This window comes from Trachypithecus francoisi, unplaced genomic scaffold (genome assembly GCF_009764315.1).
Source record: "Trachypithecus francoisi isolate TF-2019V2 unplaced genomic scaffold, Tfra_2.0 Lachesis_group5, whole genome shotgun sequence".
NCBI classification, from domain to species: domain Eukaryota; kingdom Metazoa; phylum Chordata; class Mammalia; order Primates; family Cercopithecidae; genus Trachypithecus; species Trachypithecus francoisi.
In genome coordinates this window covers 37269313-37293414 of record NW_022681470.1, presented here as the reverse complement: position 1 = coordinate 37293414, position 24102 = coordinate 37269313, and the positions used below count along the sequence as shown (strand labels likewise).

The window sequence follows — 24102 nt, the reverse complement described above, 5'->3', positions numbered from 1 at the left end:
TCAGAACATTTAGGAAACCTATTTTGGAGTGAACTTCAGAGTCATTTAACGAACCACATAAAATTGTAGGATAGTGACTATAGCAACAGTTTTTTTCCCACTAAAACTAGAATGGCCAGCCATTTATTATCCACTTCTATTCTCTTAATTAGACTTTAAAAGACATGAGATTTATATATATATCTATCTATATATAAATTCCTAAAAGATCTCTAAGGAAAAGACATATCATTAGTGATAGTTCTAATCTTGGTAACTACTAGCTTCCTGAGATGTGCAGACATTTTGCATTCATTTTTTCTTATCTTTTTTCTCCTTTTACCATTGAGGAAACTAAGGCTCAGAAGTTAAACAACTAGGTCAAAGTGGCAACAGCTAAAATGTGGCAGAATGTGATTTGCATCCAGATCACCTGCTTCCAAAGCTTATCCTCCTTTCCGCTGCACTAAATGAGTACCTCTCAATTTTTGGAGCCAAGGTATTAGCCCTAGAAGCATGTGTATTTTAGCCCTAGAAGCATGGCCCCCAAAAGTGGCCATTTCAAAGGCATGATGCTCCTTTGCTTGCAAAAATTCTTGTTTGATTTGTTTAAACTCTATTGTTTCATTGGTCGCATCTCGTATTTTATTTCACATAGGAAATGTTTACAACTGAAATAATGGAAAGTTATCCACGGGTGAACATGGCAAATGTTAATATTACCATTTGGAACAATGAGTCTCAGGAACTGGAGGTGGGAGGGGCGCTTGTGCTCACCCACAAGAATCTCAAGGGCAGTGGCTTGGGGCCTGGTTTGAAAACAAAGCAGTGCTTTCTTCTCGTGCTTTTGTGTCCCCTGATATTTAATTTATTTTGAATTTCAGAAAATGAAAGAAGGGCATGAGATGTTTTAAAATTTATTAAAGGGCACAGGTTTTCAAAAGCTTGTAAAATATTATATAGGAAGACATCCATTTCAGTGTTATACATATCTTAGCCTTGGTACAAGAAAACACTGGTAAAAGCTAGAGGTACAGAGGTCAAAGAAAGCATATTTTTCAATGCCTATTGTTTAATAATTCAATGCAAACCTTCCTTATTACGCCTCTAAAAAAAATCGCCATTGTTCTGAAAGGAGAACTGGGAAGAGGTTGCAGCCGCCTCTGGGCACAAAAAACACAGCTTGTGAAGTCCTAGGAGCCGAAGACGTTCAAACCTGCTCTCTTGTCCTGACTGCAACCCTGGTGGTGAGAGACAAATACTCTTGCACATCTGCTCGATAGATAGTTGTGGATGGTGGGGGATTCTTTCTGAACAGATTTGTAGCTGCTGTGTAAACAGCTGGGTTTAAGAAATAGCTCCATTTGCACTAGCCTATTGTTTGATTAAAGAATTTGAATGTGTGGCCCTGCACCTCAAGAAGGCCAGAGGGATTGATTATTGTCTGGGTGAAATGCTACCTTTAAAAAGCATTGTGATCTCTTCTCGGCCTTTTGGCTAAGATCATTTGTGTCCCAGTTGTCCTTCAGATTCTTCTTACTTTTTATTATTTGTGGCTAGACAGTAAGATTCATAGGCTCCAGGGACCATATCTGTTTTACTCACCACTGTACACTCTGCATATAGCATAGTATTTGCCATATGGTAGGTACTCAGTGGATGAGTAAAGCAAATAATCTTGCTGTATCCTGCTCAGAGGTCTGTGCTGGTCATTGTCCAGAGTTTATTCAAGTTCATTGGGTCGAATTCCAAATGAAGCAGGAGAGTCCATTTTTAATGATGCGTGGACAGGGTGCCACTGCCAGGCCCTTCTTATTACCATTTGGAAAGCAAACCACTGCTACCCCTTTCTGCTGCTGTCAGCGGTATCCCCCCCAGCCTGTTAGAAAGAAATCGGCACTTTGATACACTATCCTTGAAGGCTCCATCAAATCCCTGCACTGGAAATGCAAAATCTGGATTCTCTCTGAGGCTAAATGTCTGGGCCTTGGACTCGTTGGGGTGGAGCCCTGGACAGTGGCCAGTGTCATCAGTATAGGCTCCAGAGATAGTTCTCCAGAGGGGGTCTTCAGTCCAAGCCAAGAGGACAGCCACTGGATGGGTCTGAAAGGAAATCAGCTGCAAAATGGAAATTGATGTGTTACGAGCAATGAAGGAGGAGACAAGGAAAGCCAAAGCTGAAGAGAGGCTGAAGCAGGAGGGAGGAGAAGGGAGGCTTGGAGAGAGCCAGGAGTCAGCACAAGACAAGGTCATAGAAGGACAAGGAACCCTTCTGGGCAAATCCCATCCATGCCACCATTTTACCACAGAACGGGTGCTCCAGTCATATTTTCTGGGCTATAAAATGTCCAATACTACAAGGAGGGTATTTAAAGGAGAAGAAATAAATAAGAAGAACTGATGCCACTGGGAACAGTGTGAGGGTATAGGGCAATGGTTGTCGTTAGAACCTTAAAATCACCTGGGTAGCTTTTGGAACCCATGGATGCCACAGCCTGCCCCTGGAGATCCCAATCTAATTGGTCTGGAGTGGGGCTCAAACATCAGTGGGTTTACAAGCTCCGCAGGAGATTCTAGTATGCAGCCAAGGGTGAGAACCGCTAGCCTAGGAGATCAAGCAAAGGTGGACATTGAGTGGGGAGAACCGCTGGCCTAGGAGATCAAGCAAAGGTGGACATTGAGTGGGGAGAAGATGCTTATCTACTAAGCTCCTTGTCCCACAACTGAGGACACTCACCTGCTGGCCTGGTTCACCCCAGGCACTGGGACCTAGTCCCAGCCTATTCCTAGTTCAGTGACATTTAAGAAAGCTGATTTTAGTAGCTCAGGTGACTGGTCCAATTGGAACAGATGCCTTAATTTTCTCCTTTTGCTAACCAGACTATGTCCTAAATCACTTGGAGCCTAAAAGACTTACATTGTAAGCAGGATGATAGAATTGAATACAACACAGTGGTTTAACTTTAGACTAGTTAAACTAGTCTAACCGTAGTGAGACTAGGGTTGTCAGCAGCAAATAAGAATACAAAATGCCCAGTTAAATTTGAATTTCAAATAAACTGTGATAATTTTTAGTATGTCTTATGAAATATTTAGGACATATTTATACTTACAAGTATTCATTTATCTGAAATTCAAATTTAACAGAGCATCTTGTATTTTAACTGGCAATCCGACTTTAGACTCAAATGCTGTGTTTTAATTTAAGAGCATGGCTAGCTTTTTAGAAAAAATGGAAAGGATTGGGTTATCATATATAAGTTGGGTGGCTGTAGATATTGATTATCCAGAGACAGCCACGTTCACACCTGTTTTGCCAACATAACTAATAGTGCCCCCCTTCACTCTCAAAAGTGTCTAGTAGTTTGAATGATAAATTATATGGTTATCCTGTTATAGTAGGTAGCTAGTCAAACACAAACAGGACAGAAGAGGGCCCCCACACCCCACTGGGGAAAGTCAGGCGACCATCGGGTAATGGTCGGGCCATTGTTAACTGTCTCTCTAAAATAATAATTGGTTGCAGCCAGCTCCAGGGAAAGGCAGTCTCCCTATAGATAGAAGAAACCTGAAACTGGTGATCAGCTTCCTGACAAGATCCCAGGAGTTGGGCTTGGGGACTCACACATGCACAGTAAGAGGCAAAATGGCGCAGTTTAACTGGTATATGATCTTCCGGTGGCATGTCACCAGTAAAGGGAAGAATGTTTCAAGTGAGCATGAGTACAACTCCAGTAAACACACTGTGCATGCTCACCTCCCAAGTGCTAGCAGGTCACCACACATATGGACAAACCACCCTCAAGGAAAGAATCAGGGGAGAAGACCCCAAAAGTATGCCAACATATAAAACCTTAAGTCAAACCTCACTTGTCCTTCAAGTGGCCCACTTGGACCTCTTCCAAGTAACCTTTCCTTTCAATCCTGCTCTAAAGCTTTTTAATAAACTTTCACTCCTGCTCTAAAACTTGCTTTGGTCTCTCCCTCTGCCTTATGCCCCTCAGTGGAATTCTTTCTTCAGAGGAGGCAAGAATTGAGATTGCTGCTGACCCGTACAGATTCTCCACTGCTAACAGTTCCATGCACGGTGACCCAAACTGTGAATACTTGGCTATACTCAGTAAGACAAGATTATACTTGCTTAGTCCTACATAAGAGATCTCTGGTTTTCTTTCTGGAAGCCTGAGGAAACAACATGAACTCCACCCCTGCTGTTACTGTTAAACCCATTATAACTTGCTGACTCACTCTTGCCCTTCTCTGACTAGACCCAAGCTATCCTAGGGCCTGCAGGAGGCTGGGATGGCAAGTCCCCTCTCTGCCATAAGCATGCCCTGCGCCCTGCTGGGAGTAGCAAGAGCTATAAACCTTTGCTCTCTCTTGGAGTGGGAGACGCCTTACTTGCCCACCAGAACTGAAAACGAAGGGAAGTAGCAGTAAAGCTGCTTTCGTGTTTATCTATAGCTGGTGTCTTTAATCTGCCTGTAAAGGACCACTTGGCTAGAGGAGAAAAACATGTTCTCAGTTTTATCTTTGTGACTAGGAAATTAGTCTAACCAGATGAACACACTCAACACTAAACTGATTCTGCTGTTTGTTCTATTCTGTCACTCTGTCTGTGTCACTCTAACTATAGTGGCATGCCCACACATCACGCCTTAGGCATTTCAGAAAATATCAGCCCTGGGCCATGGCCCTGATTCAGATATTTGTCCAGCCTTCCTCTCTGTGCACACCCCATCGCTACTGAATACCATGTGTCCCACGACAGCCAAACTTCATACTCAGCACCTAATGGCAGCCTCAGGTTTGTCTCCTTGCTTTGATCACCAGGCTTTCTTCTCTGGGTTATCAAATTTGCCCCTTTTTTCACCTGTGCCTCTGCTTGACTTAGGGCTTTATAGATCCCTGAGTTACAGCATTCGTACAGCTCTAAGAGGCATAAGAGATACACCTTCTGTTATCTTTGCTTTCATGGGACCCCTCAGGACATTATACCTGAGATCCTCTATACCTTAGTTCCCTATCTGTCACTTAATTGGGATAAACATTCTATCTAGGTAACATCACTCACAGTACAGCCATATTATTCAAGTGTCCTAGACCTCACCATTCTGAGAGTACCACATACAGTCATAGTTCTTGTTCAGAACAGCAGTCAGTTTGTTTCTCTTCTTTCTGTACCTCTCCCCCAAAATGCCTGAGTTACTTCCCTTGTCTGCATATTGGCCTCCATACAGCTGCCTCCTGAAAAGAAAATAGGAGCTCTGATGAGTACTTGCAAGCCAATCTCCATACCTACTGATTTCTAGACTGACCAGAAAGCCTCGCTGCCGTGGCCAAAGTGGATGGCTGGTCTTCCTGCTGACAGCTGCACAGTCTAGGAAGGCCAAAAATGAAAAGAGAACTCTAATTTTTTTTTTTTTTTTGAGATGGAGTTTCACTCTTCTCGCCCAGGCTGGAGTGCAGTGGTGCCATCTCAGCTCACTGCAACCTCGGCATCCCCGGTTCAAGTGATTCTCCTGCCTCAGCCTCCCGAGCAGCTGGGATTACAGGTGCTCGCCACCATGTCTGGCTAATTTTTGTATTATTAGTAGAGACGGGGTTTTACCACATTGGCCAGGCTGGTCTCGAACTCCTGACCTCTGATGATCTGCCAGCCTCGACCTCCCAAAGTGCTGGGATTACAGGTGTGAGCCACTGTGCCTGGCCAGAACTCTAATTAAAAAAAAAAAAAAAATTAAAATTATTATGACCATACCCACTTGCTGGTCTTCAATTTTCCAGACCAACTTGTTGGGCTTTTATCTTCCCACTGAGCTGTAGGGGCACCTACAACTTCTCACAATCAGTATCAACAATGACAGAGAAAGTTCTCCCAGACAAGCCTCAGCTAGGCTGAGTACCCAACCTCTCCAGGCAAAGCAACTACTCTGAGCTGCCAGATAACCCTATGCTGAGAGCTGTCAGCATGTCTGGATCTCCATGGATCTCCTGTTCCCCAAATCCCTGCTGTGTACTCCACCCACCTCCTGCAACACCACCTGTTACCCTGACTGGATTGTTCTGACAGCAAATGCCAGGTCCCTAATGCCCACTGCATCCTCTGTGGTCATGGAGATTCCCCTCCTTGGCCACTTCTTGCCATACCTGCAGCTGGGGCTGCCACTAAGTATCTGGTCACTACTGTGGTTTGGGTTTGGTCTTTCCAAGTACCCTTCAGTCAAATGCCTTCTGAATACCCCTTCCAACAGTACGCTGGGGTGAAAAACAATACAGATGGAAAAGAGGAGCATGCTCAGGCAGGAGCAACCACTGAGAGGTGCCAGGGGAGAGCAGAGCAAATATACCAGATAACCCTGGTTCCTGATAAACTTTTTGTGCCCTTTTCTATCATCACTAATTCAATGAGCCTGGAACGCAGTGACTCAAGCCCCACCATGGGACTGAAAATAGAAAGGCCAATTCAGATTTTCCCTACCCTAAGATGACTTACCATATAAAACCTTTAAAAAATGTAAGCATGGTGTTTTGGATTCAGCAGATATTTAAAACATAATTTAATTTGCCAAAAAGTATACAGTTTTAAAAGGAGTTTGATTACTATGTAAGTGACTAACTATAGAAGTAGTATTTTATAAGCTGTTAGGTTAGTACTAACCTAATTTGTTGCAAGGCAAAGTCACAACAGCTTGTAAACTAAGTAAATACTGCTGAACATTTAGTGAGCTGAATGTTCTCTCTGCTAACTTAGCCAGTAAAGGTATAGGTTATACAAAGTCATTTCTAATGTATGTCAACTATATAGATCTATAAAATAAAACCATTTCAGTAGTTGCTGGGCCTGAGAAGAGACATATCTTTATTTCTTTGGAACTCTGAGATATAGCTAAAAATCCAAATGCCAGGTACCTCTAAATGTAACTTCTAGTGTATCTTCTCTTTTTGAGACACCCTAGGAGGAACAGCTAAACAGTAGGGTAATGCCCTGTGCACTCTAGACTTTGTATGATCCTGGTTCTATGACCTCGCATTCCTGTAGATTCTAACTCCTCCTGGCTGGCACAGTGCCTCCCAGGAACTGCCCCTGCTCTGAAGAGATACATGGTTCTTATATCGAGTGCCTGTGGGCTTCATTTTCTGAACTACTTGATCTCACCTACTTTATCTCTGTACCTCACCCTCATTCTGTTGATCCCTTTCACCTCCACCCTGGAGGCCCTTACATTCTTATTTTGTTTTGCTCCCTCAGCTCACATCTTGGGGAGACAAAATAGCATTTTGATTCCAATTCTGCCACTTACTAATTCTTGTCCACTTACCCTCTCTAAGCCTCACTTTTTTCCTCTGTAATAATACTAATGTATCTTCTCATATGGTTATTATGAAGGTTAAAGGAGACAAAGCATGGAAGGTACTTAGCAAAGTGCCTGGCACATAGTAACCACTCAATCAATGTTAGTTATTATTACTATTATTTTGCTTTCCTGAGGTGGCTATAGTTTCAGTCATTCTTTTTGTTTGTTTGTTTGTTTTTAGACGGAGTCTGGCTCTGTCACCCAGGCTGGAGTGTAGTGTCGTGATCTTGGCTTACCGCAACCTCCGCCTTCCGGGTTCAAGCAATTCTACTGCCTCAGCCTCCTGAGTAGATGGGATTACAGGTGCACACCACCACGCCCAGCTAATTTTTGTATTTTTAGTAGAGAAGGGGTTTCAGAAAATATCAGCCCTGGGCCATGGCCCTGATTCAGATATTTGTCCAGCCTTCCTCTCTGTGCACACCCCATCCGCTACTGAATACCATGTGTTTCACCATGTTGGTCAGGCTGGTCTCAAACTCCTGACCTCGTGATCCGCCCACCTTGGCCTCCCAAAGTGCTGGGATTACAGGCATGAGCCACTGTGCCTGTCCAGGTTTTTCTTTTCTATTGTTTTGTCAGGCTGCAAATTTTCTGAACTTTTATGCTCTGTTTCCCTTTTAAAACGGAATGCTTTTAACAGTACCTAAGTCACCTCTTGAATGCTTTGCTGCTTAGAAATTTCTTCTACCAGATACCTGAAATCGTCTCTCTTGAGTTCAAAGTTCCACAAATCTCTAGGGCAGAGGCAAAAAAGCCACCAGTCTATTTAAGGAAACATAACAAGCGTCACCTTTGCTCCAGTTCCCAACAAGGTCCTCATCTCCATCTGAGACCACCTCAGCCTGGACCTTATTGTCTATATCACTATCAGCATTTTTGTCAGTCATTCACCAAGTCTCTAGGAGGTTCCAAACTTTCCCATATTTTCCCGTCTTCTTCTGAGCCCTCCAAACTGTTCCAACCTCTGCCTATTACCCAGTTCCAAAGTTGCTACTACTTTTTGGGGTATCTTTTCAGCAATGCCACATTCTACTGGTACCAATTTACTGTATTAGTCCATTTGATGGCCTTCTCTGCAGTAAGCATTCACAAGGGAAACAAATATCCTCATACCACCTGCCCAGTTCAAGATGTCTATCCTTATGCCATTTTCCAGTCCTCCAATCACCAATCTTTCAATCCTGTTCTTTCCAATTCTCTGACCATCTATCCACTGCTTATGAATGACTGCCTATTTGTAGTCCTGACAGAGTGGGTAACCAAATGTACTTCTCTCAGTTTTGCCCGTTGGAAGAATTTCTCTTTGCTACTCTCTTACATGCACCTGATTTGGGCTGTAATGCTGCAGCAGTCTACTTCTGGAACCATTTGTAAACTAAATATGAATTTTTCTCCTTCAGTCAGCTGATTAAAAGAAACTCCCCATGACACCATAAGGTTTGTACTGAGAAACAGGAGGCAATGCCACAGGACTAAGTGCTGTATGAGTCTAAGGCACTGCTCATGCTACTTACTTGTGTCTTTAGGATCTTCTTGAGTCCCATCTCATATATTATTTTCATGTGGTGATGGATTAGTGCTGAGCATACTCCCAACTTAGAACCTGCTGGACCAGATACCACCAAGTTCGTGATAGGCATCTTGGTTTACATTGTCACTTGCTGCCTCTAGCAAAGCCCAATAGCAAGTAAGGAATTTCATGGGACGAGAATTGTCATCTGAAGAAGAGAACACAGCCTTGCCCACAAATCCTAGGAGTCTGCATTGTGATTCTCCTGTTCGAAGTTGCCAGAAGTGTCCCTATTTGCCACAGATACTTTGAGTATCACTGGATCTGCCAGGTCACATGACCACAAATTGCTATAGAACCTTCTCTTGTTTTGAGCCCCATTGAGAACTGGCAGCCTTTGGGTGATTCAGTAAACCAGCTTGTAGTCACCCACCAAAATTAGGTGCATATTACCTCTAAGATTCGTAAAAAGATGCATTTTCATGAGGTTTATATCATGCTCCTCTATAGCGTGCATCTGTTTAGCTAACGTCTTTGGTACTTGCTATCTCCTGCTCCTCAGGCCTAATTAGCAGATTATCAATTAATAGAGCATCATAAAGTTACATGGAGTGGTAAGATGACTAAGGTATCTTGAGCCTAGATGATTGCAGAAAGCAAAAGAGTTGATATAACCCTGAGGCAAATCCTTGCCAATGGAAAACAAACTGTTGCTGGTGGGTCTTTTAAATTGATTTGAGGAAAAAAGCACTCACCAGATCACTAGCACTATATTGGGAGCCAAGGTCTGAGATGATTTGCCCCAATATATATACCAAATTGGGAAAGACAGCTGCAAAAAAAACCCCAATTAATTTATAACAATCTATAGTCATTTTCTAAAATGTATCTACCTCTTGAACAATCCAAACAGGTGAGTTAAATGGGGATATGATAGTGATCACTGCCTTGGGATCTTTCTGGTTTTGGATTGTATTATTAAAATTGACAGTTGCCGCCAGGGGTGCAGTATTGGTTTTGGTTTACTATTCTGATCAGGAGAGAATTCTCCAAGATGCTCTACTTAGCTGTTCCTGTTATGATAGCCACAACTCCATGGGTCAGGAAGCCAATGTGGATATTCTGTCAGTTGCCTAGAATGTCTATTCCAACTATACATTTAGGAACTTGGAAAATAACCATACATGGGTCCATGGACCTACTGGGCTTACTGTGGGATGGACTTATGCCAAAATGTCATTGTTTACCTGACCTCCATATTCCCCTCTGGTGGGCTTTTGGGTCCTCAGAGATCAGCATCAAGTTAGAACCTGTATTAATTTCTTAGGGCTGCAATAACAAATTACCACAAATTTGGTGGTTTTAAACAACAGAAATATAATTTCTCATAATTCTGGAGGCCAGAAGTCTAAAATTAAGGTGTTGGCAGGGCTACTCTGCCTCCAAATGCTGTAGGGGAGGGTGCTTCCAGCTTCTGTTGGCTTCTGGTAGCTCTTGGCAGCTCCTGGAAGTCCTTGGCTTATGGCTGTATAACTCCAAACTTTGCCTCCATCTACACATGGCCTTCTTCCCTTACTCTGTATCTCAAAAAAGAGTATTTTCATAGATTTGGGTCCTCCTCTAATCCAGTATGATCTCATTTTACCCTTACTTTATAATAACATCTGTAAAGACTCTATTTCCATATAGATCACATTCTGAGGTTCCAAGTGGAAATGAATTTGGGGGCACATTATTCAACCTACTACAGAGCCAGTGTCTCATAATTTCATAAAATTATGGGGTTTTTCCCTTTTTCCCATGTACAAGCAGTCTAGTAAGTGAATGTAGATCCTTTGCAGAAGGGTTGTACGAAGATTTATACTATCTTTTTGTTGCAGCATTGTAGTATTCTTCTTCAAAATGGCCCAATCTCCTTTTCAGCCAATGGGCTATGGATCGCTGAATTGGTTAAGACATGGCAACTGACGGAGGGGGCACATGAAATTAATTCTGGGGACAACAAACACTAAATTACTGCAACATACCTCTAAAAGAACTTCAAAAGACATTTTTAAAAATAACTAACTTTAGGTTGCAGAATTTTTCAGTATACTTAACAGTTGGCATGGAACTGGCTGCTTTGGTTCAGGAAGGGTATAGTTGCGGCTGGGTGCAGTGGCTCACACCTGTAATCCCAACACTTCGGGAGGCCGAGGCGGGTGGATCACCTAAGGTCAGAAGTTCAAGAATAGCTGGCCAACATGGTGAAACCCCGTCTCTACTAAAAGTACAATAACTAGCCAAGCATGGTGGTGGGTGCCTGTAATCCCAGCTATTGGGGAGGCCCAGGCAGGTGAATAGCTTGAACCCAGGAGGCAGAGGTTGCAGTGAGCCGAGATCTCACCACTGCACTCCAGCCTGGGTGACAGAGTGAGACTCTGTCTCAAAAATAAATAAATAAATAAATAAATAAATAGTACAGTTGCAAAACAAGTAGAGCACGACAGTTAAAATAACAAAAAGAAAAAAGAAAAAATGAACAGAAACAAAAAACAAGGCAATAAATAGCCCATAGCCCACCAGGCTTTATCATACTCTTTTACCCTGAGCTCCTAATTATTTTTTCCTTTGTCCTGATCAAACTTTGGATTAAGGAGTGTACCAGCTGTGCAGATGCCCAGGGCACCTATTAATAAGTAGGCAAGAAAACATCAATAGAATACATCGGCTATATGGTGGCAGTGAATGCAGGTCTCCACAAGAGAATTTTTATATAGCTGGCTAAAATATAATTCAGTCGTACTCTCATCAAACTAGATAGTAATCTCAAATGGAAATTTTAAAATATTTCTCTCCCACAAAATAAATATTGAATGAACATCTAAAGAGCATTGGCTTGAAGAAGGACTAAATTATTAGCCTTCCAAACCTGTCTTGGTCTAGTCTTGCCGACCTGTCCTTGTCCACACTATGGCTCTCAACTGGTTTTCTTTATGTCCTAGCTATTATCAAATTTTCCCTGAGTTAATCTCTTTTCCATTTGGTGTCCTGGTAAATACTTCCCGGGTATTTAAAGTACTGAGCCCTAAAATGTGGAATTTGCTGAACTGAGTTTGCTAGCGCCTTCCTCTTTCTCTAGAGGGAAGATGGCAACCCTTTCAGAAAGTAGCAAAGCAACTGGTTAAATTGTGTCCTGTTGTTTCATGGGGTCAGACAATGTGCCTCCTAAGGCTGGAAATTTAGAGCACTTTGTAAAAAGATATCAGGTAGGATTTTGGGTATGTTGGCTGCTTCTTAAAGCTTTCGTCTTAAAAAAAAAAAACAAACAAACTTCTATTTTAGCTGGTCCGCTGAGAACAGAAAGAAAAAATAGGCAGTTTTATTAAAGAGATGTCCTTTTTGCATGGCCAGAAAAGTCATGCACCTTACAGAATTGTCAAAGCTGAATTTTCTGGTCCAATCTAAAATTAGTGTGAACAAAGTCAGGCATGCTGACTCATCATAAGGAATCACAAGACAAAGCCTTGGGTAGAGCCAGAGTAATGGGAAGGACATGGTCCCCAAGTCACTATGGGTAACTATATAACATAGTGCCCAGGCTGTGTTAAAATGTATGGAGCATTGGCACACCAAGGGCAAAGGTGGTTGGAGCAGGTCACCCCAGATGCAGACAATAAAAAGATCCATTGTCTGTAGAGAAAATGAAAGTGTAAACGTCTGTACTAGTGAGGAATCATTAAAGCTCTCTTCTGCGGCAGTGCATGTCTTTAACCCTGTGGAACACATGTGCCTGTCTTTAAAAAGTAGATTTGAAATTAACTAGAAAAGTGTAGCAATTGTAAAAGTCAAAAAAAAGAAAGAAAGAAAGAACTTGAGATACTTCAATTCTGTCATTTTATGTGACATTTTGGAATGTTTATTTCTGCTTAAAATTGTAAAATAGTGAAACGGAATGAACTGCAAGGTGTAATTTTATTGTAGATAAATATAAATTATAGTTCATACCTGAAACATTTTACTGATTTTGAATATCTTTAAAATAGAAATGTATTTTGCTTTCTTGATTATTAATTATTTTAAAAACTGAAGAATGGATCAAGAAAATAAAATATGACATTTTGGCTAGGCACGGTGACTCATGCCTATAATCACAGCACTTTGGGAGGCCGAGGCAGGCAGATTGCTTGAGCTCAGGAGGTTGAGAGCAGCCTGGGCAACAAGGTGAAACCCCGTCTCTACTAAAAATACAAAAATTAGCCAGGCATGATGGTGTGCCTGTAGTCCCAGCTACCCGGGAGGCTGAGGCAGGAGGATCATTTAAGCCAGGGAAGCAGAGGTTGCAGTGAGCCGAGATTGTGCCACTGCACTCCAGCCTGGGTGACAGAGCAAGACCTTGACTCAAAAATATATATATATATGCCTTATGATTTAGTAGTTGCCTGAGTTGAACCTTTCATAAACATTTTGGTTTTATTAATATTTACTTATTAGCTAGTGGACACTTATGTACATAATATACTATTATATCAGGCTGTAACCAAAGGGTCAAAGTTCAAATTGCTAGGGAAATATAAACACTATTGAATAAATATCGTGCCTTTTTCTTTTTTAGTACTATAATTTTTTTTACTGACATGATTACATCTATAAAGTTCAATAAAAGAAAATTTTCACCTTCTGCCTTTCTATTCTGATCATTATTACTGTTTGTTTCATTTTGTAAGGATTACCAAAAATAATTTCATCGTGTAGAGGAGGGGTGTGTGAAAAATGACCGTTGTGGGCATCAAATGTAGTTGGGCATCAAGTGAGTTGGTAATATGGAAACTCTGTGATACGTTCGTGGAGGTTTGTTAATCTACCTTCTCTGCTTCGATGTATTTTTTCATAATAAAAAGTTTTTTAAAATTATAGAGACCAAATGCAAGCTATCGAGTGCTTATATCTGGAGGCATCACAAGGTTGGGATTATAAATGTAGCCAGCAGTGGAATGAAATAGTAAATAGAGATTGGACCTGAGTGAATTCCTGGACAGACATTATTTAATGTGCATGCTTGAATATAGTGAATGCAAAGGTAGCTACATTCAAAGAAGAATGGAACAGATTCAGAGAAATTCATAATTGTTAATACGAGGTTTGAAATTACAAAAGTAGTTCCAAGATTATTACTATTGTGCATACCCTTGGGATTCTAGAGACCCCAGGATGAAAGAATCTAGAATAGCTATCTAAATTGCTATTTTCCTTTGTGGACTATATCCAAGAAGTTAATTAGGGTAAAGGGAATAGCAATCATTGAGGCCCACCAATAACAGCGGGAACTGAAGAGTTCCGGTGGTAATCTTCCTCTGGAGCCTGCTTTAATTAATTAGATCCTTTATAATCATAGGAGTTATCAGATCCCAGTAAAGTAAAATTCCTGAATGCCTAAAATAAAGAACAAAGGACCAGGGCTGTAGAGTCCAGAGTAAAGGCCAGTAGACACAACAGTGATGATGTCTGTTTCCTAGCTTCCTCTCAGTACAGCCATGCTGTGTGTAGTAATTTCCAAGAATCTGCATTTATAGGACTGTTTGCTAAACGCAAGGTCTCCTGCTGAGATGTATCGAACTGCAATTTTTTGTTTGTTTTTTTTTTAATGTTCTGAGAAAATAAGCTATTTGTAAATAGATTTCAATTTAATAGGTTTCTGGGCTGTTTCCTTAGAACCAATTTTTTTGTTTTGTTTTGTTTTCTTTGAGACGGAGTCTCGCTCTGTCTCCAGGCTGGAGTGCAGTGGCATGATCTTGGATCACTGCACTCTCCGCCTCCTGGGTTCAAGCGATTCCCTTGCCTCAGCCTCTGGAGTAGCAGGGACTATAGGAGTGCACCACCATGCCCAGCTACATTTTTTTTATTTTGTTTTATTTTAGTAGAGACAGGGTTTTGCCATGCTGGCCAGGATGGTCTCCATCTCCTGACCTCGTGATCCACATGCCTTGGCCTCCCAAATTGCTGGGATTACAGGGGTGAGCCACCACACCCGGCCAGAACCAATTTTTTACTGTTATCTTTGTTTACTTCATGGTAAGCTTTTCTCCATATTAGCCCCAAGGGAAGGCTGGTTGAGTAGCCCTTTGACTAAAAGTTTAGGATGATGGTGGGAAAAGAGTAAAATCACACCATAGCCCAACAAACTCCTTGGAATCCAGTAGCACATATTTCTGTTCTAAACAGTAGTTGGCCAGCCCTTTGACTGAGGATCTTATACGAGCCCTGGCTTCCACCTTATTGGGCTTTGTATCTCTTAATCTCTTCCCTCTCATTCCTATTTTCCCTGCCAGTTAGCACTCTTATATTGAATCATCGAATTTTAGAGGCTATAGGTGCTTTAGAGTTAATTTAATCCAAACCTCTCATTTAATAGATGAGGAAACAGAACTCCTGAGAGGTGGGGAATTTGCCTGAGACATCTCAGCAAGGCTATGACAGAGCTGGACCTAAAAGTAAGGTTTTGCCTCCTAATCTAGGACTCCTGCAAAAAGCTGTGCTGTTGCCATGGTTCTGAAAGTAGCGAGTCAGACAGATTTGAGGTGCTTATGGATGGATGAATGCGCAGCATCAAACAATAGCTCTGTCGATGAAAAGAAAACCTGGCTGATAATTGAAGCTGCTGAACCACAAGCGGTGAAAGAAGTAAAAGGCTCTGTAGGCTGCTGCCCCACTTGGGGGATTGGGGGAGGGGGGCAGGAGGAGTTGAAAGTGGGTGGAGAGAGACTTGGGTGAGGCCCTGGCTCCACTGTGTCCCAGATGGATCATGTGGGAAGCCCTTTGGTTGCGTGACACTGTTGTGGGCACCCTGTGGATTTTACATCCCCAAAGCTATAAATGGTTTGCACGAGGGGAAAAAAAAAGAATTACAGGTCTCCCACAGCCCACAAAAATATGCTCCACCTAAAAAGAAGCCCATAATTTGGCTGCATCCAGCCGGGTTAAACAAAATTGGAGCCAAGGTTGCCCTGGATTGTCCTGAGAGGTGGCCTAGCATTAGCAGGAATGAAAGAAATGTGAAATTGCTCACAATGGACTAGATTTTCTTCATAGGGAAAGCTCTAATAGTTACACAGCAAGACCTTGGCATCAGCCAGGTTAGGTCTACTAGCTACATTAAAATCATTCCAAGCTATTATTTATAATTTCATACCATCTCACATTTGCAAATTGCCTAGTGACTAATTAAGGCAGTTTCTTACAACAATTCTGAGTGTGAGGTTCAGATTTTAACCCTTCTTTTACTAAGACACAAATAAATTGAGACAAATAATATACATCAACCATAAAAATACCTGGACAGTCTATTCATTTTGTCCATGGCCTGAGTTCTGTGGATTGGCCTGCTCTTGGGTGACCGAATGTTCCAGTTTGCCTGGGACCAAGGTATTTCCTGGGATGCGGGACTTACAGAGCTAAAACCCGGACAATACTGGGAAAACTGAGGCAATTGGTCCCCTTAACCCTGTGCATGGCACTAATACTTGGCAATTTCTATCTGCATATCTTATGTGAATATGTATCCATATATTTTTATCCTAATCTGTCTTATCTTGCTGTGTTTAAGAAGGCAGAGCCTGAAACTGGGTTTTTTGCTGCCTTAAAATCCTTAGGCTGGGAGTGGTGGTTTACGCCTGTAATCCCAGCACTTTGAGAGGCTGAGGCAGGTAGATCACCTGAGGTCAGGAGTTCGAGACCAGCCTGGCCAACATGGTGAAACCCCTTTTCTACTAAAAATGCAAAAATATCTCAGGCTTAGTGGCATGCGTCCATAATCCCAGCTACTCAGGAGGCTGAAGCAGGAGAATCTCTTGAACCTGGGAGGCAGAGGTTGCAGTGAGCCGAGATCACATCACTGCACTCCAGGCTGGGCGACAGACCAAGACTCCATCTCAAAAAAAAAAAAAAAAAAATCCCTTAAAAATAGTATTTACTAGTTGATTGTTTGTTGTTGCTCCATTTGAGGGGATTCAGATGCCTGCCACTGACCTCTGAAATGCTTTTGGTACTGTGTGTCAAAACAGTGGCTTAAAGAAAAATGCAAGTAAGAGAATATGATTCTATTTTTATATTAAGTAATCCAATCTGGATACCATTCTCTGTCTCCCTAGAATACTTTAGCCAAAAGTCATACTTTATATCTGAGATATTTTCTTTGACAGAAAAATGTTTAAACTTATACAATTCAGATGGCCACCAGTATAGATATAAAGAAATAATTTACCTCTGGCCAAGAAACCCCTTGAGTCAAAATCGTTTCCAACTGGAATCACAGACTATTTTATCACTAGCCAAGAGGATATGAAAGGGCCATGCATGCCAACATTGTTATTAGTGGGATGCCATCAACTGGATAAAGCTTTCATTAGCATTATAGGATGAAAAATCCAAAGGGGTCTCAGTGAGACAGTCATTGGCAAGGCCTAGTAGTGTGAGGCCTCAGGTCAATGGGCAAGCAGGCTCTAAACACACAGCAGGTAACAGTGGAAAAATCAGATTGGGCTTTATCTGCAGAATTCTTCTTAATACATTCATTCCATTGCCCTCTGGTGGGAGATAGCGACCTATTTAAAGACAGTTAGAGAAGCGGAGAGGGTGCCAAGAAGCAATGGCACAGATGCAGAACTGGACTGAGGGGCAGGCAGGACAGCTGCCCTAGGGGTCAATTTCTAAAGACCACTTTTAAGAATAAAGTAGATGGCCAGGCATGGTGATTCCCACCTGTAATCCCAGCACTTTGGGGGCCCGAGGTGGGTGGATCACTTGAGGTCAGGAGTTCAAGGCCACCCTGACCAACATGGTGAAACCCCGTCTCTACCAAAATTACAAAAATTAGCTGGGCATGGTGTTGCACATCTGTGGTCCCAGCTGCTTAGGAGACTGAGGCAGGAGAACAGCTTGAACCCAGAAGGTGGAGGTTGTAGTGAGCCGAGATCGCGCCACTGCACTCCAGCTGGGCAACAGAGCAAGATTCCGTCTCAAAAAAAAAAAAAAAAAATTAGCTAGGCGTGGTGGCATGTGCCTCACTCCCAGCTACCTGGGAGGCTGAGGCAAGAGAATCGCTTGAACCTGGGAGGTGGAGGTTGCAGTGAGCAGAGATCACGCCACTGCACTCCAGCCTGGGCAACAGAGCGAGACCGTCTCAAAAAAAAGAATAAAGTAGAAATACAGTGCCAGCTAAGTCCAACACAAGACTCCACATATAACTGGAAAAAATGCAAACTGGCCTTACTTCAGCGCAGACCATGTCCTTCAGTGAAAATAAGACAACACCATTCCCCACTGTCTCCCCTCACCAGTGCTAAGTCAATTCGAAAGGCACTTAATTCTTAACCCAACTGGGATCCCCATATTTCTTAATCTGCTGTATAGAAAGGCCTAGAGTATTTCTCATGCCAGGTGCATGCTGGTTAAGAGTGCCCTGCCTCTACTTCTGTGTACCAGGTTGTCTTTCATGAAACTTGTTCTCTGAAGCATTCAGATGGAAACGTGTGGTATAACTCTGTGGGCCTTGAAAAAGGTGCTTAAAAGTTATGACAGCCTATCTATCATATGCCTAGAGGTGACTAAGGTCCCTCTGCAGCATCTTTTTTCCCTCTTGTATAATCCCTGCCTCATTAGTCAGCTGCGGCTGTGCACAAGCATCTGTTACCTTGGGGGAAGGGGTAATATAGGTCTTTTTATGATCTGCCAAAGCCAATCAATGATACTTTTAGCTCAAATATATTTATTTATTTATTTATTTTTTGTTTGTTTGGTTGGTTTGAGACAGGATCTTGCTCTGTCACCCAGGCTGGAGTGCAGTGGTGTGGTCATGGTTCACTGCAGCCTCAACCTCCCAGGCTCGAGCGATCCTCCCATCTCAGCCTCCCAAGCAGCTGACACTACAAGCACACACTACCTTACCTGGCTAATTTTTAAAATTTTTTGTAGAGATGGGGGTCTCACTATGTTGCCCAGGCTGGTCTCAAACTCCTGCAGTCAAACAATCCTCCTGCCTTGGTCTCCCAAAGCACTGAGATTACAGGCATGAGCCACTGCAGCCCAGCTGAAAAATCTTTAGGTCTCAGCACAAAACCCAGGTCACCAGCTCCAAATCTTCCTTCTGTCCTGGTGAGTCTCCCTTTGGGGTGATATAGAAAAAATAGACTTTTTCTCTATAGTCATACTCACTACAGAGCACTTCTGACGCCAGATGTGTGGGAATTTTTTCCCAACACCATTCCTCACTTCTCAGAAGATACCCACCAGGTGTCCCACAGGTGAACTCAATTCTGACACTATCTACCTGAAGTTAGCATCTGATCTCACAAGCTAAGGGCATGATTTCATGAGACTGCCCCCTACCCTAGATGTCAACTGTAAGTGGTGACTCCCCAGTTTACCCACAACTTTGCCTGACTTGGCTCCAGATCAGAGGTTCCCAGGACCCTCTCCACAGGTTTGACCATTTGCTATTGCAGCTCGCAGAACACAGGAGAACAGTTTCCTTACTAGATTACCAGTTTATTACCAAGGGCATATTAAAGAATACAAACAAACAGCCACATGAAGAGACACACAGGGCAAGGTCTGGAAGGGTCTTGAGTGCAGGAAGCTTCTGTCCCCATGGATGAGTTCTGCAACCCTCTCAGTGTGTGGGTGCAGTCTCGTCCACCAACCCCAAAGCTCTCCAAACCGCATACTTTGGGGATGTGTATGGAGGCTTCGTTAGGTAGGCATTATTAACTCAATCTCGAGCTCCTCTCCCCTCCCTGAAGGACAAAGGATGGGACTAAAAGTTTCCAGTGTCTACTCATGGGGTCCCAGAGGGCAGAGACCAAATATGTATTTCTCTCTCTCTCTGTTTTGCTGCTGTTGTTGTTGTTTGTTTAGACAGGGTCTTGCTTTGTCACCAGGCTGGAGTGCAGTGGCACAACCATGGCCCACTACAACCTCAACCTCCAGGGTTCATTCGATCCTCCCACCTCAGTCTCCCAAGTAGCTGGGACTACAGGTGTGTACCACCACATCCAGCTAATCTTTGTACTTTTTGTAGAGACAGTTTTTGCTATGTAGCCCAGTCCAGTCATGAACTCCTGAGTTCAAGCAATCCTCCCACCTCAGCCACCCAAAGTGCTGGGTTAGAGGCATGAGCCACCGCGCCCAGCCCAAAAATGTATTTCTTACACATCACAGGAATATTCTTTCCTCAGAGGGACTGGTTCGTCCCTACCACAGCAGATCCGAAAGTATTGTCTGAGACCTGGCTTTGACACACCCAGGCGGTTCCATTTCCCTGGAACCTTGGCAGTGCTCTGGTGAACATGTGGCACAGGCAGGAAGCCCCTCAGCATGTAGCTGCCCTGGCTGGGCATGGAGAGTGTGAACAAACCTCAGAGCCAGGCCAGGAGTCCATCGCAGCAGGGACCTGAGTTGGCAAGGACGTTGCTGCAGAGTAAACAAGTTCTGTTGGATTGTGCAGTGCCAGCTTTTGACAGCCCTGATTGACCTGCTTGGGTCATTTGCCTTCCCTAAACTAATGGCAATAGTCAGAATGATGGTGTACTCAGATTGGCCAATCTGGGTCAGCATATTTCCCAGTGGAGCCAGAAGAGGGATGGGGTACTGTGATTGACAACCTCACCAGGGCCGGAGGGGGTGAGGAGGGATATATTCCTAAAGAAAAGAGGGAGTACGTCATCAGAACAGAAGGGGAACTGCCGGCTAGGGGTGGTGGCTCACGCCTGTAATCCCAGCACTTTGGGAGGCCGAGGCGGGCGGATCACCTGAGGTCAGGAGTTTGAGACCAGCCCGACCAACATGGAGGAACCCTGTCTCTACTAAAAATACAAAATTAGGCGGGCGTGGTGGCGCATGCCTGTAATCCCAGCTACTCGGGAGTCTGAGGCAGGAGAATCACTTGAATCCGGGAGGCAGCAGTTGCAGTGAGCTGAGATCACACCATTGCACTCCAGCCTGAGCAACAGGAGCGAAACTCTATCTCAAAAAAAAATAAAAAATAAAAGGGAAAATACCATTTCTCGGTGAACTATTCTTTCAATGCTTTCTCATTGCCTATGCAAGTCCAGTGTTTCTGCAAGTTTCCCATTTCTTGCAGCAAGTGGAAGACTGACAAAGGGACACTGTATTTCTTCCTGCTCCACGTAAAAGATTAACATTATTTTACTACAACCCACTTGGAACATTGCTCTGTTGAACTGTTAGCTGGAATACAACCTAGCTTTTCTTTACAAATATGGTTGAGTTAGAAAATAATATGATGGACTAAAATAGAAAGGAAACCAATTCCTTTATGCTTCTCAAAATCAGGTGATTAATGGAAAAGACATCTGAGGAGAATATGGGAAGAAAATGGCATCATTCTCACGGCACAGAAAGGGGTCTTCTTCCAGGGGGCCAGGTGCAGTCACTGTTTTATTAATTTTTATAAAATCCCAGAGTAGGGAGGGAAGAGATAAATATAGAAGTACGATTCTTCCTCTCCCTCTCCTTCTCCCTCTCCCTCTCCCTTACTCCCTCTCCCCGTTTTTCTCCCTCCCCCCTCCTCCCTCCTCGCCTCTTTTTCTCCCTCCCCCCTCCTCCCTCCTCGCCTCTTTTTCTCCTCTCCCCCTCCTCCTCTCCCCCTCTCTCTCAATCCATTTCAGAAATTCAGGAACTGAGGCCAAGGTGGCACTGAGGAGTGTTCTTGGTTGCTATGGATATGTTCAGCATCTGACATTTTTTCTGAGTGGGGCCTGGGAGAGAAGAGATGTCTCTGATGCCTGAGTCATTAAGGGAATGCAGGTCCTTTAGTCTTCCTCAGAGTGCCGTCTGAGAATAGACATGACTGCATACTCTTCATCCACTTCTATTTGTCCAGTAGATTCAGGGAAATAGTGCTCGGCCACGTTGTAGGAAATTTAAGTTTGTTTTCATCCTCCCTATGCCCAGGGCCCTCTGCTGTCTCTAGTTTTTGCCAGAAAGGGAAGGAAGAACGTGGTCTTAGCCCTTTCTGCATTAGGGTGAATAAGCTGCAGTCACAGCCTAAGAATTTTGACACTGAAAACTGAGCTCTAGATGTGAAAAAGAAAGACCTCACCCCTTTGGGTAGAATTTTAGGTAAAGAAAGAGGGAGGGGAAATATTTTGGGAGCAGAGACAGCCCTTCCCAAGCCTCCCACAATCACACCATGCCTATTCCTAAAAAGCACTGTTAAGAGAATCTTGTCATTTTAGGGCATGTGAACTCCAGAGAAAACAGTAATTTCTATTTTTTTCTCCCTACACGTTTTCTCTGTTTCCAGAGGAAAAACTAGCCAAAGACTAGCCCTGCTCTGCTGGAGAGAGGCTAGCACATTCCAAGAAGCAACAGGGGTGTAACATGGCCTGGATGGCACCCAGCGAGCAGAGGTGGAATCCTGCAGCCTGTGTCTCAGTTGGTTCTCTCTCCTCTTCCCCCAGTCCTTGACACAGCACTGGCCTGTCTCACTTTACATCCCTTTCTCTCCCCTAGACTCCAGGATACAGAATTCACTTTCACCAAAAACTCTCACTACCTCCAGCCCCGGTAACGTGCACCTCTGACCCAGGTTTCTGTCGCCCCTCACGGCCTCCCTTGCTGTCAGTATTCAATCCGTTGCTCATGGCCTCCCAACGTTGAGTTTCCACTGCCAAAAACTTTTGGTCAACAACTTTTTTGTTGTTGTTGTTGTTTTTTTTTTGCATGAGAGCTAATTCAGTAGAGAAAAACATAGGAGAAACTGCTATATGCCCATCCCCATATCCATAATTATGAAGTTTTTGCTACATGTATTTGATCTATCCTCCCTTTTTTGTTTATTGTTTATTTGCTGAGCTCCTTTCAAGCAAATTCCAGACATCATATTATTTCACCTCTGAATCTCTCAAAATTTTTTTTGAAAACAAAATAAATAAATAACCATAATGCCATTATCACACCTAACAAAAGTAACCACAGTGCTTTGGTATTATGGCTACCCAGGCTGTAATTAAGGTTCCCTGATTGTCTCTAAAGTGTCTTCTTATAATTGGTTTGTTTGACTCAGGACCCAAACAAGGTCCCCACATTACATTTTGGCTATCATTAAGCATCCCTGATTTGTTCCATTTTGAGCTCTATTTTAATTTTTTAAAGCAATCTGAATAGCATATAGAGGCAGTATTTGATTAGAATGCTTGGGGTTGGGGGGTTGTTGTTATTGTTGTTTGTCTCTCGATGAGATGAGACCTGGTAGGCTGGGTGTGGTAGGGGTGAAGAGTGGCATTGAGATACTGGCATCTGAGGAGACAAGTGGCACTGCATCTGTCTTCAGACCAGAGACAAAAATAACAACTATAGCTAGCACGTAGTCAGTGCTGAATATGCACCAGGCATTGTTCTAAGTGCTTCGTGTGTAATTATCTCATTTTAAAAAGATAACTTCATTGGGAGATTTTCAGGGGCTGGTGAAAGTGCTGCCTTTTTTGGTTAAGGGGAGGTTATCTAAATGGGTCAGAGTTTGTGAGTGTGTCAGGCCAGGGAGCGTTAGCTGATGCAAAATACTCTACAGGATGGCTGAAGTGTCTCCTCAACTCCCAAATAGAAATCACGTTGAGGAAATGTTTTTGCTGTCACCAGGTCTCAGGAGGTGAGCGGAGTCCTGGTGACCTTTGAATCCTTTGCCCTGGACAGATCTATGTCTTCTCTTTCTCACCTCCACTCTCATCCTGTGTCTTCAGTCGTATGTGCAGAATCCCAAAATGTCCCATCTCTGGCGGCAGCCTCTGTGATTCATCACCGGTGGTGGCGGCTGAAGGCTGCCTGGAATTACTTAGCCTGGCAAGGTTTTCTTCATGCTCCTGTGAATCAGTGGGGTTATTATTCATCAACTATAATCATTTTGGTTTCTTACCCATGAAGTGGGATCACAGGGGATATTGGAAAGCTTGGAGGGATATGTGTTGTTAAATATTGCATTCTTTTTTTTTTTTTTTTTTTGAGACGGAGTCTCGCTCTGTCGCCCAGGCTGGAGTGCAGTGGCCGGATCTCAGCTCACTGCAAGCTCCGCCTCCCGGGTTTACGCCATTCTCTCCCCTCAGCCTCCCGAGTAGCTGGGACTACAGGCGCCCGCCACCTCGCCCGGCTAGTTTTTTTTTTTTTTTTTTTTTAGTAGAGACGGGGTTTCACCGTGTTAGCCAGGATGGTCTCGATCTCCTGACCTCGTGATCCGCCCGTCTCGGCCTCCCAAAGTGCTGG

At 43.3% G+C, this 24102-nt stretch overlaps 1 long non-coding RNA gene across 1 annotated transcript; it reads right to left on the bottom strand.

The window, feature by feature from the left end:
- Positions 1-880: 880 nt before the first annotated feature.
- LOC117074691 lies at positions 881-6253 on the bottom strand. The gene is made up of 2 exons (XR_004433669.1): positions 6130-6253; positions 881-2097 (listed from the first exon to the last, which is right to left on the bottom strand). It is a non-coding gene; the product is annotated as an uncharacterized LOC117074691 (long non-coding RNA).
- Positions 6254-24102: the final 17849 nt, after the last annotated feature.